We start from the raw sequence: 14,530 nt of genomic DNA, 5'->3' as shown, positions 1-14,530 counted from the left end.
TCCCATACAAACCCATCCATCCATGCAAGAAGAGGCTGTACTCTGAAGAGGAGCAGGGAGGTGTTCAGTGGCGAAGAGGAAGTGGCAGGTTAACACTTAAAGGCTACTTCCTCTACCAAAACTTCCCAATAGTCATAAATTTTCCTCTACAGTGGAGTAATAAATGGTGGAAATCCACCTAAGTCTAACTTAATAGTCAGAAGGAGCACAGCAAAATGTCTTTACCTAACTGTAAAATATGATGGTTTGTATTTCCACAGGAACAACTTTGTCTTAAGAGGTAGATGAATTGGAATATGAAATAAGCCAGGGTTTTTCTACTATTTTTGGTGTGATTTTCATGACTAGACAAGAATATATTTGGATACGTACAGGTTCTGAAAACAAAGATGACTGAGGTTGGTAGTGATCCTCAATGTGAAGTAGGGTTTTTCCAATAATTTTCTATATGATTTGACAAATTTGGCATTTGTTTCTTGTGAAAATTTTTGGTTAACCCATTATACTACCTCTAAGTCTACCATTAACTCGAGACCAAAATAAGAATCCACAGTCTTACAGTCAGAGTAAGTTTTATGAGGAAGGAACAAGGAGGACAACAAACTGACAAAGTAAAACAAGAAGCAATAGGCCTACACCAAATGTTTCTTTAATTATGGTAGCCTAGGTCAGATTAGATAGTTTGCCCGCCCAGCCCAAGGTCAAGTAGGACCCAGCGCCTCAAGTTACATTAGACTTAAATACATCCCTGCTTTCCACTAGTTTTTGTACTCCACACACAGAAATCTTCATTTCACACAATGGTCCTCCATTACAGTATTGTCAAGGCTTCAAGGACATTGTTATGGGTTTACCACACTTCTGGTGGAAAACAATGTCAAATTCATACAAATCACATCAAAATCTACCAGGAAGGCTATATTTTACATTTGTACTAGATTTTTACATTTAAGTGTAGATGATATTGCAGCATGATGCCTCTAAGGGACCGAAAACAAGCTAGCCCAGTCAGGTCTCAAAGTGCGAGATGGTTTGGCAAAAACAGACGGTGAGAGGAGCAGTTGGTCAACTAAAGTGAGTGATATACCAGTAAGAGTAGAGAGACCACTGGAAAGTCCACGAAAATCATAAAGAAAAGGCATGGATGAAGACTAGGGCCAACGAAAAATTTAATGGTAGATCTAAGTAGTAGCTCCGCGGCGGCGACTTCCTTCTAACTTGACTTTTTCTACAGTTTTTTGGTTGCTAATTATACATTTATCTTCAATTTTTGTTGCACAAATGTAATTAACCCCTGAAGTCCATCCAACAAGGGGCTTCCATACGCCATCTACACAAGACAGAGAACGGGTACGTCAGTTTGGAATGGTTCATATCCAATCCAGCAACTGCGATAACTTGTTAATGTATGGGTACCACCCAGGGCCAGTACTAAACACGGCGAAGGGACATTCTATCCCCCTGATGCCAGTACTAAACACGGCGAAATGCATTTAACTCCCTCCTGTTGGCAAGTGGCTCCCTCTTGTTTTTCCCCTCCAGAGGGCGCCTCCCCAACATAAACATGTCCACTCCATTTCTGTTCTCCCCCACCCAAAACCTCGAATTCCCACAGTCCCTCTTTACTGTTGAGTGGAGTTTCCAAGGTAAAAACAAGCACGGAAATAGTACTTAGAATTACCAATTTAATTACCAGAAAGTCCTCTCAGAAAAAGATTAAGGAGCATATTAGGTCTATCGCACACGTCTAACACCATAAAGAGAACATTTGATTAAACACTTCATGATAATAAATGGAAAGAAACAGAAAAATTAGGCTACGGCAGGTTAGTCTGGATCCTTTTGCATGACACTTTCGTAGAGGGCTAAAGGTAGGCTAGTCCGTCCCTTTCAGGGGCTACCTCTCCGCGAGACACCTTTCTCACCGCACTCCCACAACTGTCACTAGTACTGAGCAGTAAAACTGTTACCTTTGTCCTATAATATGGCCAAGTTCACAATTCTTGCCAACTGAAAGGAAATGATAAAGGGTAAGATAGCGCTGGGACCAGCCTAGGCTTCCCTAGCATAGCCTAACGTATCTTATCCTAATAAACGCTGGCCTATCACTTGGATAACAAGTCACTCACAAAGACACTTTGTAAAATATGGAATCTAAAAATGCCTCTACCTGTTGTTTGTGTCAGCAACAATAAGTCCAAATAGAGAAATAATCCATCACGCGGCCACACTTTTATTTAGAAATTTGACAGGTCATTACGTCTGGAGGTGCTGGTGTCTACTGCTGTAAACATGAATGGTATTCCAAAAATGGTGTTCGTCTGAAGGGTCCTTTTAGGCCAAAAAAAGACCAGGGGTAATATCTCCAGTGTAACTTTATTTCACCAACATCTCCCGTATTAATAAGTGCTTTTTATGTGATAAACTGGCGTTGTTATTCGTACGTTACCTTTCATGATATTACTAAGGAAATACAAAGTCGTTTTGAACACAATCAGACAGTTACAGCGATCATATCTCTGAGTTCTAATGCTTAAAACTGCTCTTTTTAAAATTTCTTATAGTAAACAATAAAATTGTCAAGTCTATAGTACTATTAATAAATTCTTATATGTATTTTAATTATAAGGTTATCAAGAGGCATCCTTAACTTTACTAATCTTAGCTCGGTTTCAAACGGTGCATAACGTGATATACGAAAATTAGGAAGATGAAATTTGTAATAGCCGTGACAGTGTTCCCTTGTGAAGACCGCTCTCACGGCTTTTGCAACATTAATTTTAACCATTCTGATTTTAGTATGGGACTGAAAAGGAGCCAAAATTATTTGAGGTATTTTAAATAGAGGAACTAAGCCCAGTTTGAATACAGACAACGTTACTCCGACCTCAGCCGGATGGTGTTCTAATTTAATCTCATTTGTTATTTTTTCGAATTTAGGTCAAAGCCAATACTGTATATATGATAGCGTTCTTTTTACTTAGTATAAATGTATTTCTTACAGAACCTGGCGATGGACATATGTACGAATCGTGGTAACAATAGATACCAAATAAAGATGAAAAACTGAAGTTCGTTTTGGTACTGCGATTTCTCATTCGACTACAGTTTCATTCATCCGAGTAGTATATGCAACTACCGTCATATTTGAATTATTATTATATTATTATATATGCGTAACAGATATTAACTCGTAAATGTGTTTACTATGCAAATTACTGGTTCCCTAGTATTCACTCCACAAACACAGTTCCGGACACACTACGTACTTGAGTGAAGAACTTATTTGGACAGCTGCATAACTTAGAACGGATTTTCTAGCTTTTACTTTCGGTTAGCTATCTCTTCGTTTATACGACTCTGGTTTCACATGTTATTCTATGTTTCTTTCATTTGGAAGATTTTACTTTCCATTTTGCAACTCGCTTATTTGAGTATTATTTCTAAAAAAAAAAAAAAAAAAAAAAACTATTTGCTTGAAACAATTCTTTTTGAACCAACACTTCTCTGCTGTGCCCTTCAAATCTTACGCCCTCGTCCAATATACCCCATATAATTATAGTGTTACTACTTAATTTTTATTTCTGGAAATTAGCAAGATACTTCTCAACCAAATTTTTACTGACACTTAACAACTTAACACGTTTCTACTTTATTTTTTTTCCTTCCCTTTGCTTGTTGCTGTTACTGAGTTAGTAGCTTTCACAACCAGCACTTCCCAGGCTTGTAAAGTCACCACATCGGCGCCAGGATAGTGTTTCGGCGGCGCCATTAATTAAGTCTCCGCTGAGCTTGTTTTCTTTGGTGACTTCCCATTTTCTTCAAGCTCAATTAGTCACGCCTAAAACGTGCCAGGTCACGCATTTTTAATCATTTTTACTTTATGGTATTTATACGAATGTCACACATTGTATATCACATGTTTCTTCATTCACAGGCATCAAGACTGTATCCATACTGTAGCTCTGTATGTTTTGTATTGTAATTTGTACTCGTTCACTGCATATTATTGTTTATTGTTTCGACCTCAGGTCACAGTCAATTCCATTGTCTCTCGCGGCCCGGCGTCAGTCGGCCGCAATATAAGCTGCCTGGATCTGTAATAAAGTAGCAGTAACTTTTACCTGCTCGTTTCTTTGACGCCTTACAGTGGTGACCCCGATTGGTATCCGGGCCATTAAGCGGACTCACACGCGCGACTCAGTCTTGGCTCCAGGATTTCTCCAAAACGCTCTTAGCGGCCTAAACACGGCGCTGTAACCAGCGTTTGAGCGTGCTGACTCTCGTCGGCATACCCCACCAGCGTCACTAGCGGAACCACACGGCGCGACGAAAGTGCGCGTGACTGACGCGAAATACCCCACTCCAGTAAGGGGTCAAAGGGAGCGAGCATGGACGCGATATCCCCTCCTTCATGCAGTTAAACGCGGACCCGCGGACTCGGAGGTTTACCTACCTCCCATCACAGCCGCGCCCGCCCCGCGCATCGAGGCCCTCCCGCAACTCCACACCAGCGCCCGAACACACGACGGCCGGGCAACACAATCGCGGGCGCCCTCACCGTAAAGCTGCCGCCCCGTTCGCAGGGGAACCCATCGACGTGGCTGCGCAGGGTGGAGAGCCACTTCAGAATCGCGGACCTCACGGACGAAATCCTACAGGCCGACACAGTGCTCAACGCCCTTCCGGAGGACGTGTACAGAAAACTCATCTCGCGAGTACCAAACACACACCCTCACATACAGCAAGACAAAAAGTTCCTCCTCGAAGCTTGCTCCTGCCCATCGCCGAAGCGGGCCGCCCGTGCTATCGACCTTGCCATAAATCCACGCCACAACCTCAATTCAAGAGAGACGCTTTGGGGCATGGTCGTAGATCTCCTGTCAATACCAGACTTGGGTGGCACAAACAAGCGGCAGGAGATAAGCTTCACACGGAAATCTACCTTAGCCAACTCCTCCCGGAGGCACGCAACCAGATCGCCACCCCTACACCATGCCTGTCGAGGACCTCATAGAGACGGCGCAACACCTCACAGACTCCGTCAAGGCTTCACAGCGGCTAAAACCGGCCACACAGCCGGTCAGCTCCGTCCAGCCTGAAGAGGACGTAGAGCAGCCCGTCAACGCCATCGCCAACAGACGTCCACCGAACCACAGCAGATGGAGGTCCCCGGGTTTCTGTCGCTACCACAAGTGGTTCGGAAAGGACGCCCGAAACTGCCTGCCGCCCTGCTCGTTCAACCGTTCAAAAAACGGAGGTGGCGGCGGCCAGCAGGACAGGCCGCCATGGCAGCCGAAGAACCCAGGGCCTCAAAAACAGTAGGTTTTTACGTCCGCGACACCGTCTCCGGCAGGATGATGCTGGTCGACACAGGAACCTTTAAATCGGTCTTCCCAGCATCCAGAGGACCGCAACCAGACACCAGACCCGGCCGCTTTCCTGACGGCCGCCAACGGAACCCCATCCTCTCCTACGGCACCAGGCTCCTGTCGATCTCCATCCTTGGCCAGAGTTACTCCTGGGACTTCATCGTCGCGGACGTGGAACCCCACTCCTGGGGGCCGATTTTCTGGCGCACTTCGGCCTGCTAGTCGACGTGGGGCGCAAGCGCCTCCTCAATACCGACTCCTGCCGGTCTTTCCGTTAACGGCGGGACCCAGACCCACCATCAGCGCCGTCGCCCCCACCAGCACGCACACCTACTGTCGGAGTTCCCTGAGGTATTTAAGCCCGAGCCGCCAAGTCCCCGGGCCCCCAGCCAAGCACGGCATATACCACCATATAGTGACTAAAGGGCCCCCGACACATGCGAAGTTCTGCAGGCTTCCCCCTCAGCGCCTTCAGGAGGCGAAAAAGCATTCGCGGAGATGGAACAGATGGGCATCTGCAGGAAAGCCTCCAGTCCATGGGCCTCCCCCTCCACATGGTGCAGAAACCGGACGGCTCCTGGAGACCCTGCGGCGACTACAGGCGGCTCAACATTGCAACAGAGCCCGACCACTACCCTCTACCCAACATGCAAGACCTCACGGCCTCCTTTCACGGGCCAAAATATTCACTAAATTGGACCTTCTTAAATCTTATTTCCAGGTACCTGTTGCGCCAGAGGACATACCAAAGACAGCCATCATCACGCCCTTCGGGTCCTATGTGTTCGCCTTCTCCACCTTCGGGCTGAGGAACGCCGGGGCCACCTTCCAGCGGCTCATGGACAGCATCCTGGGGACCTAAAATTCTGCGTCTGCTACGTCGACGACATTCTCATATTTTCCAGGTCTCACAGCGAACACCAGAGACACATCAAAGCAGTCCTCCAGCGCCTCCAAGAGAACGGCCTCGTCGTCCGTTTGACAAGTGTACCTTCGGCGTCCAGAAAGCAGAATTCCTGGGTCACGAGGTGTCTCCGACAGGCGTCCGCCCTCTTACATCGAAAGTGGCAGCCGTGGCCAAGTTCCCGACACCCACCTCCATCAAGGCCGTCCAGGAGTTCCTTGGGATGGTAAACTTCTACAGGCGGTTCATCCCGGGATCGCGCACACCACGGCCCTGACGGAAGTCCTAAAGGTCAACCGAAGTCCCTGTCTTGGGGACCCAGCCAGCAGCAGGCCTTTTCCCTGACGAAGGCCGCCCTCACCAAGGCAACCGCCTTGGCACACCAGGATCCCAAGGCTCCCCTCCAGCTGACAACAGACGCCAGTAACGTCGCCTGCGGTGCTGTTCTGGAGCAAATCATCAACGGCGCCCCCCAGCCCATCGCCTTCTTCAGCAAGAAGTTCAGTCCCGCAGAGACCCGCTACAGCACCTTCGACAGGGAACTCTGCGCGATGTACCGCGCAGTTCGGCACTTCAAGTTCCTCCTGGAGGGGACGCCCTTCACAATCTTCACAGACCACCAGCCACTGGTTCACGCCTTCACGAAGCAGGGGGACGCATGGTCTTCCAGACAGCAGCGCCACCTCTCAGCCATAGCCGAATTTACCTGTTCCGTCAGGTACCTCCCGGCAAGAAAAATCCGTAGCAGACGCCCTCTCCAGAGTCGAGTTGAACGCAGTGCAGCTTGGTGTAGATTACCAGGACCTTGCCAGAGAACAGGCCGCTGACCCAGAAACCCCAGCATACCGCACCGCCATCACATCCCTCAAGTGGCGGGACGTGACCTCGCCCCGGAGGCCCCAGCCTGCTCTGTGACATCAGCACAGGCCAGCCCCGCCCTTTGGTTCCAGCCTCACGCCGCCGCCAGGTATTCGACATAATTCACGGCCTCTCACACCTCCGGCAGGACCACGGCCAAACTGCTTTCAAAAAGTTCGTCTGGCACGGGTGCAAAAGGACGCCACAGCCTGGGCAAAACAGTGCCTGCAGTGCCAGACCAGTAAAGTGGGTCGTCACACGCAGTCGGGGGTAGGTGAGTTCCCACAGCCAGGGCGCCGCTGCCACATCCACATCGACGTCGTCGGGCCCTTCCCCATCAGGCGGATCCAGATACCTCCCTGACGGTGGTAGACCGTTCGACAAAGGTGGCCCGGCCACACCCATGCAAGAAGCCACTGCCAGCGGCGTGCGCGCTGAGGCCCTGCTCTCCAGTTGGGTTAGCCGCCGGCGCGCCCGGACCACATCACAACCGACAGGGCCCCGCTTTCCTCTCCGAGTTGTGGTCTGCCCTGGCTCAACTGCTGGGAACCACGCACCACACCACCACAGCGTACAACCCAGCGGCCAACGGCCTGGTCGAACGGTTCCACAGGTCCCTAAAGTCATCCCTCATGGCCCGCTGCACCGCCGAGGACTGGAAACATCAGCTGCCGTGGGTCCTCCTCGGGTTGAGGACCGCCCCAGAGCCGACGGCACCCCATCCGCAGCTGAACAAACCTGGGGAACCCCTCGTGGTGCCGGGAGAGCTCGTGACGGATGAACGCCAATCCCCATCACTGCAGAGGCTCCGCGACGTGGCCGGCAAGTTCGCCCCTTGCAGGCGCTCATACATCGACAAAGCAACCACCTTCATGCCGCCACAGCTGTCATCCGCCACCCACGTCTTCGTCAGAGTCGACGCCGTCCGTCCACCACTAACTAAGCCCTACAGGGGACCCTTCCGCGTGCTGGAGCGGAACAGCAAGGCGTTCCAGCTGGCACTCCCAGGCAAGAACGACTGGGTTTCCATAGACCGGCTAAAGCCCGCCTTCCTGTCGGAGAGTCCCGGCAGCGACGCAGCACCCCTTCCGCCCAACCGCACTCCAGCACGCACTCACCCCCGCAGGCGCGGCCGCCCCAGGAAGGGACCGCCCAACCAGCAGCCTCACAGGCGGGAGGCCCCTCCGTTATCTTCAAGGAGCCGCGGCACCCTTCAGCGTCCCAGCAGATACAGGGATTAGTCAGACGCGTCCCTCGTCTTGGGGGGGGAGTATTTGTAAAGTCACCACATCGGCGCCAGGATAGTGTTTCGGCGGCGCCATTAATTAAGTCTCCGCTGAGCTTGTTTTCTTTGGTGACTTCCCATTTTCTTCAAGCTCAATTAGTCACGCCTAAAACGTGCCAGGTCACGCATTTTTAATCATTTTTACTTTATGGTATTTATACGAATGTCACACATTGTATATCACATGTTTCTTCATTCACAGGCATCAAGACTGTATCCATACTGTAGCTCTGTATGTTTTGTATTGTAATTTGTACTCGTTCACTGCATATTATTGTTTATTGTTTCGACCTCAGGTCACAGTCAATTCCATTGTCTCTCGCGGCCCGGCGTCAGTCGGCCGCAATATAAGCTGCCTGGATCTGTAATAAAGTAGCAGTAACTTTTACCTGCTCGTTTCTTTGACACCTTACAGGCTTACGCACTTCTCTACATGCATTGCTACTATACGTATTCTCCCAATTTTGTGTTAAGCGGATTTCATAGTCTCTAAGCTATAACCTGATCCTTTATTTTTTAGGATTCTTCACTGTTCGGTGTTGTCTTTTTCGACTCTTCATTATCGCATACACCGTCCTTCTATTTCCTTTTGAAGTTTGCCCAACGTATCAAACCTGACTTTCTGCATAATAACAGAATCCTTTGCTTCAAGTTCTTTAATATAATGATTATATTGTTGAAACCTACGACCCTTCGCGTCTTCATTTCTTTCCTCTTCTCTGCCTTTTCAATCTCATCACTTATTTTATCCTTCATTCCCATTTTAATTTTTTTACTTATATTCTCATGTCTTCTATTTTCTGTACCTTATCATCCTGGTGTTGAGATTTACAAGCGCTTGACTTATGCCCACATTCAAAAGAGTCCGGGGTTTCCTTAAATTGATAGTATTATTAATGATAAAAGAAAAGAAAATAAATTCATTAAATATAAAAGAGGTTAAATGGCACCATTCACTTGTAAGGGCGTCAAACCGTCTCTCCGTTCCTTGTGTTTTGCTCTACAAGTGCACATTAATCATGTCGTAATCATGTCATATTTGTCACTTGTTATTGTTTTAGATTCTTTACGTATCTCATTATATGTATCATTCTACGGCCTATTCTCCGATATATATATATATATATATATATATATATATATATATATATATATATATATATATATATATATATATATATATATATATATATATATATGCCTTGTACATGTTCTGTAATGCTCTGTATATGTCATTTTATGTCTTTCAACAAACACAATTCTGTACGGACGCAGGGGGAGGGGGGGCGCAGGTCGCCCGCTACCTTTCCGTCCGCTTTCCGCATTATAACTACCTGTTGTGAACAATAAAGATTACAGGCTGCTCTAGGAGCAAGAGCCCATGCTGGCACAAGGCCAGCTAAATCTGAAACAACAGCAACAATAAAGAATTCTGACCTTCCTTGAACCTCACGCATTAAATCATAATGATATGACGTATAAGTTATGTGGAATTTAGAATCACCAAACCTTTTTACTGTTCATGTTTTCATGGGCGTAGCTAAGATTTTAGTACGGTGATGGGGGCGGGGTTGTCAATTTTGTGGAAGATAAACCAGGTGAGCGCAGTATTTTGATCACATGAAATGTATATTTTTGACATATCCAAGAACCAGTATTAAGTGCTTCATCTTTCATCTGGTGGAATAATAATAATAGTTTTTGCTATTTTCCCTTAAGGTCAAAGATAATATCTCATTACACATCATTTCCATATCTCAGTATACAGGCACTTATTACCCACACATTTTTTGAGCAGAACAAGGAATAAAAAAACCTTCTACAGTATTTTATTTATTTTTTCTTCTGTATTGTGCCCTCTTACTCATCATGCAAATAATGCTGTATCTGATCACAACAGACGAGAGGAATACAAACAGTAGCTGAACAATGGCAAATCTGGACTTTCAGTCTGCAAAATACTGAAAATAAAACAATGAAGACATCACTTAAATCAGAAGATGACGATTCTTATGCCTAGCAAAATCATCAATCACTATATCCACATCTATCGTAACATCATTATGAACCTCCATAAGTGCCAACCGCTCCTCACTCATTGTAGATGTTATGTCCGTTTTTATTCTCCGTAGTGCTGATAATGAGCGCTCCACACATCAGGTCGTCATAGGTATAGTTGCTAGCAACTGCAAAAGCTGCTTAACATTACGCAGTTGTGTACATGCCTTAAAAGCAGCACTGGCAGGAAGGTCTTTCATGGGCCAAGCTGCTTTTCCACCTCGTTCCCACATTATTAATTCAGTAGCCTATATGTAATTCAAAACTTCCAAAAGCATCTATGATGACTTAACCTCATTATTCACAAACGAACTGACTATTGAATTACCAATTTACCATAACATACATGGAGAGAGAGAGAGAGAGAGAGAGAGAGAGAGAGGAGAGAGAGAGAGAGAGAGAGAGAGAGAGAGAGAGAGAGAGGTATGGCTAAAAGCAATATCAAAGTTTATTTTCTTGGTTAATGGATTACCGATACTAAGGTCAAATGTCAGCACGAGTATATAGACAAACAGTTAATGAGATGATATCTTGCTGCTTCAAGATCATGTTATGCGACTCTCCACGTTTTAACTTAATAAGCCCAATCTGCATTAAGTATCTATTTTCCCCTAAGTGAGTTTGCCATCTCTCTCTCTCTCTCTCTCTCTCTCTCTCTCTCTCTCTCTCTCTCTCTCTCTCTCTCTCTCTCTCTCAGGTTAATGTTTTGTGATTTGGGTTGATTATCTGTTTGGTTTATCCCGTTAATCTTTTGCTCTTTTCCCTATGATCTCTCTCTCTCTCTCTCTCTCTCTCTCTCTCTCTCTCTCTCTCTCTCTCTCTCTCTCTTCTCTCTCTCTCTCTCTTTTTATTTTATTTCCTATATCTGTCATTTAGTAACTCAGACCATAAGGGGGAGCACGTGGCCCCTGTGCCCGCTCCTGGCTACGCTATTGCTGCTTTTTATGCAGTGACTAATCTTCTTTTAAAATGCTCCGGTGCTCTCTCTCTCTCTCTCTCTCTCGTTGTTGACTTTAGATCATGGCGCTCTAGTGCTAGCATGGATTCGAGCTCCCCGAGCATCCTATTTAACTGATCAACAGGATTCGCCCACGGACCAAGAATATGTAAAGTCCCTGCTAAGCGGGTTTTCTGTAGTTGCGACCCGTTTTCTTTTCCGCTCCCAGGATTGCCGCTCCTGGGATAACGGGCATGCAGATTCAGCCATGTTAAATGTATGTTTTTTTTTTTGTCCAAAAGAATACTCTCGATCTTGTGTTTACGTTTGTTAAAATGTACGTTTAGCGTCTAAAAGAACGCTCCCTGTTTGTTTACATTGTATCATGTGAAATTTAAGCTTTACTGAGTATTGCTAAATTTTACTTATATGACAATTGTGGAGTGTGTTTAATCAGGTATATATGTGTTTGTGTTGTAAAACAATTATTGTTTTGCCCCCTTTATGAGGGTGACGCCTTTTGAAGTTCCCCATTCCCTGTGCTGTGTCGTATTTATGCCCGTTCTTTTCAGAGTTTCTTGCTATTTTTATATTGAAGTTGTAAATTGATGTACCAATTGTGTTTTGTATCTTGTTTGTACCGTTATTGTGAATTTTTGATTGAACTGGGAATTATAAAAAGAACTGTGGAACCTGTTACGTTCTCCCAAGCTGTTTGAATTTTGAATTTTTTTGTGAGAGGAAATAAACGATTGAAGGAAGAACGCGCTCTCTCCCGTGAGAAAGTTGAGTATTGGGAGATAATGTCTCACGATGAGGGGCAGAGGCCCCAAATAACCTCAAGCCATACCCAATCATTTAAACTGATTTATGTAAATATTTACGTGTTACCAACTTGTACGTTATATGTTTCTTTTGCTCAGGTATCAGAATGTATTCAACTTCATTATTTACCATTTTGTAACTCAGAGTGTATTTGTTCAATGTATTTATTGTCAAATGTTATTGACCTCAGGTCACCCTGGTTCTCATTTTACTCCTCGGCGTGATGTCAGTCCGCCGCTATATAAACCGTTATATCAGCACACAGAAAGAGGCAGACCTGTGACTCTCAACTGGATTCCTAGTCATATAGGAATAACAGGGAATGAGAAGGCAGACGAACTAGCCAAAAGCACCAGACATAATTAGTGTACAGGTGCACATACAGCCTGCGCTTCAGCAGATCAAAAACCAGATAAAGCCACAGCTCAAGGAAAACATGAACAAGGAACTACACAGCTGGATAGGAAGCTAGGAAGCAACTCACCCTCTGCCAAATGGTACAAGTGGGCCACAGATCTGGTACCACCCCCCACCGACAGGTTCACACCAAGACATCTAGCGGTATATATCCACAGACTCAGACTGGGATACAAAGCCTGCTGGAAGATCATGGAAGACGGCGCAAGACCATGCGAGCATTGTGAAGAGACACCTCAACAGGCTCTCCTGCACTATCTACTTGAGTGCAGGGAGACAAGACAACTAAGGAGTAACTTACAAGCAGAGGAAAACGCACAAGACATTATGCACACAGCAGCCACACTTGTAAAAGCAATTGTTGAGAATATCGAAACTTATAGGCAATTGCTCACAGACCTACCTCCACCGAGGTAATGTGACCTTCTGAAACTCATCTCAACTCATCCCATCCCCTCACCGTAAGGCCCTACACACATCATCTCTGTCTTATTCCAACTGAACTACTCTACCACTAAGAATACTCCGCAGGGACTCTAGGGTTTAAAGGGTTGGACAACCCCACCTGCAATGTTTCTCTGTTTTCAAAGGTCTTACATTTTCAAACTACTACTATCCGTGACATGATGGCCCCCTCCCACAACAACCATCATCCTTCCTCCATCCACAACTGTCTCTACTACAAAATCTCTTTCAAATTTCCTATAACAAATGACCTTCTGAATTTTTCAGATCACCTACGGGCCAAACAAGGGAAAGGCCCGTGCCAACATGAACTGTTGGCTCTAAGACATCAACAACAAATCAATAAATTCCATCCTTTCTCTGCAACACACAACTCCTCCCTTCCTTCCCAGCCCCTCCTACTTACTGGGACTTGCTGCTATAACACTTTCTCTCCCACTACAGCCTTTCATTTCTGGCCCAGTGGTTAGATTGGACCGAATGGTATCAGCATGTCCGCACCAGGAATTGAACTTACATGAAGTTTTAAGTTACCTTACTCTGCAGAATCTCAATCTTCAGTTACGGGCTGCTGAATAGCAAGAGCCCGTGCCAGCACAAGGCTGGCTGAATCTAAATCCATCCATCCTTCAATAAATCAGCAGTAACTTTTTCCTGCTCGTTTCTTTCGCGCCTCTTAAAAATACGGCGATCATAAATTTTGTTATGAGAGTAAATAAAAGAGCCTTTATGGTGGTTACGGTGATCCTTATAGGGTATGGGCACACTAAAAGCAATTATGTGGTATCGAACGAGCGACAGCAATCATTAAAAATTCTGTAGTTGATGTAGAAACGTGCATGCTGCCAGGCAAAACCCAGCGTATGAGCCAGCGGGCGGCGCGAGGCGAGGGCGAGATTCTTGAACCTGATATTTAGTACGAATTTACTGGAGACAGGCTCTTATCATCTACTCTGCGCTGCGCTTTCAGACCCTGGCAGTGAACCTTCAGCTATAGCGACAGAGGGATGTGAAAGACACGTCAGCGCGGTGCTTTTCCGTTCCGTAGTGTAGGATGCAGCCAGTGCTCCTTACATTAACATTTACGTAATTCGAAAAACATGGCCGTAAGGAGGACGCTTAAGCATCAAAAGTGAGGTGCATGGCTAAATTAAGTTATAAACTGAAATTCATTTTTTTTAAATAAATTCAAACACTTAATTTGTATCCCATACTTTAGAATATCAGGTAAGACCCACACTTTGTTTTCACATTTTTCATTTTAATGTACGTATATCATTAGCCTGTATGAAAGCAAGTTTGACATCAGTACTATCATACTGTATTTAGTATCGGATAAAGCCATAAGCTTAACAAACTACAGCCCAAAGTGTGCAAGGACCTCACAAAATTTCTGACTATTTTGTCGG

General features: G+C 45.7%; 2 protein-coding genes across 6 annotated transcripts in view; one reads left to right on the top strand and one right to left on the bottom strand.

Moving 5' to 3' along the window:
- LOC136841649 (uncharacterized) overlaps positions 1 to 2,311 on the bottom strand; it is a 79,867-nt gene extending 77,556 nt beyond the window's left edge. For both annotated transcript variants that reach the window (XM_067108776.1, XM_067108777.1), the window contains exon 1: positions 2,171 to 2,311. The gene's annotated coding sequence lies outside the window, so the exon portion shown is untranslated. The remainder of the gene's footprint in view (positions 1 to 2,170) is intronic.
- An 11,789-nt stretch (positions 2,312 to 14,100) lies between these two features.
- LOC136841658 (piggyBac transposable element-derived protein 4-like) overlaps positions 14,101 to 14,530 on the top strand; it is a 459,099-nt gene continuing 458,669 nt past the window's right edge. For 3 of the 4 annotated variants that reach the window (XM_067108815.1, XM_067108809.1, XM_067108805.1), the window contains exon 1: positions 14,101 to 14,348. The gene's annotated coding sequence lies outside the window, so the exon portion shown is untranslated. The remainder of the gene's footprint in view (positions 14,349 to 14,530) is intronic. The other variant, XM_067108811.1, reaches the window with a different exon arrangement.

Source organism: Macrobrachium rosenbergii, chromosome 9, assembly GCF_040412425.1.
Source record: "Macrobrachium rosenbergii isolate ZJJX-2024 chromosome 9, ASM4041242v1, whole genome shotgun sequence".
NCBI classification, from domain to species: Eukaryota; Metazoa; Arthropoda; class Malacostraca; order Decapoda; family Palaemonidae; genus Macrobrachium; species Macrobrachium rosenbergii.
This window is presented reverse-complemented; position numbering and strand designations above follow the sequence as displayed.